The sequence below is a fragment of the Nematolebias whitei genome, chromosome 17, assembly GCF_014905685.2.
Source record: "Nematolebias whitei isolate Nwh7 chromosome 17, NemWhi1, whole genome shotgun sequence".
Classification (NCBI taxonomy): Eukaryota; Metazoa; Chordata; class Actinopteri; order Cyprinodontiformes; family Rivulidae; genus Nematolebias; species Nematolebias whitei.
The window spans coordinates 39873236-39875001 of NC_056514.1; positions in this window are offsets into that span (position 1 = coordinate 39873236).

The window sequence follows — 1766 nt, forward strand, 5'->3', positions numbered from 1 at the left end:
CCCCCCCCCCCCCCCCCCACACACACACACACACAGAGTCAGGTGGACCATGGAGAAGCAGTGACCTCAGACCATCTGCTCCTTCCAGATTCACCACTGGAGGAACATCCAGGAGTGAAACCACAGCAGATAAACCTCCTGATGTCACCGACACACTTTCTGTACAGCTGTGTGTGTGTGTGTGTGCGTGTGCGCGTGTGTGTGTGCGTGCGTGCGTGCGTGCGTGTGTGTGTGTGTGTGTGTGTGTGTGTGTGTGTGTGTGCGCGTGTGTGTCCAGTGGATAACGTCAGCGCTTTGGGAGAGGAGTGTTTCATTAGAACCAGTACCATTAAAACCCGTTGGCCCAGTCTGGGTTCTGGCTCTCGTGGCTCCTCTCAAACTTTACGAGGCCAGTCGGGATCTGAGATCGATGCAGCTGAGGTTCGGCCACGCTCCGCCGCTCACTGAGCACCTTTATTCTGAACGGACCGACTCACCTGGGTGTGAACACAGAACAGCTTAAGCTCAGAAATATGAGCCGAAATGTTTCCTGTGAGCCGGAGGCAGACGGTCCAAATGATGCTCCAAACCTTCACACCCCCGGCCGGTCGAAACCTGCTGATGTCAACATGTGTGTAATCTTCAGAGTCAGATTAGCTGAATGTAGAGCAGCTGATGCTGATAATCTGATGAAACTTTAACCAGTTTAATCCCTGCACCTGAACGTCAGGAACTCCTCCTCGTGTGCCGTTTGTCCAAAGGTTGGACCATGAAACAGACATTAAAATGATAAACTGTAAAAACCTGAGATAATACACGACACGTGGACAACAGGCCTGTTCCACAAACATGAGCTGGATTTGTGTTTATTTCAACTAATAGATTAATAATCTTAATCTCTGATTGAGAGGAGATTACGAATGAGTCTTGAACCAGACTGAGTGGTCGCATGAAAACCCGATTCATAAGGCCACAAGGTGTCCGCATAAGAACCAGACTGAGGTGGCGTTCACACCAAAACCAGATTTATGATGAGTTTGCATCAAATCCAGGGTCCTGCCCTGTTCACATCAAAACTAGATTTATAGATTTGCATTGTGCTGATATCAGAACCAGATTCAGGTTGCCATATGTTAAAACCAGATTTACACCATGTTCACATCAAAACTAGATTTATAGATTTGCATTGTGCTGATATCAGAACCAGATTCAGGTTGCCATATGTTAAAACCAGATTTACACCATGTTCACACGAAATCTAAAGTAATGCCACATTCACATCAAATCCAGATTGACACTGCATGCACATCAAAGCCAGATTCAGGGGTTCACATTGGGTATAAACAATATTTCCTGTTGAACTAGTTCTGACAGATGTCAATCAACCCTTTATGAAGGATTTATTAAAGCTTTATTAACAGGTTATTTATGAGTTTATAAATGCTTTATGAAACATTATCATTCATGAAACAGTATTAAACACTGTTCACACATTTAGTGATTTAAAGAGTTTTCAGGCCCATGAATAACCCGTTTATAAATCCTTAATAAATCCTTAATGAATGGACTCATAAGCTCCTTTTCCATAGGTCCTGCTCGGCTCGGTCCCTATTGGGCCAGTGCAGGTCGGACGGCTTCATTTTCCGTTTCCACAGTACCCCTTTATGCTTTCAGTACTGGTTCCAGTGGGCGGGGTCACCACCTCTCACCAGCTGGTGGCGATGAGACGCTGAAAAAACAGGTTTCAGTACAGGGTGAGAATTTATTTAGAAGTTTCTGGTAAATTA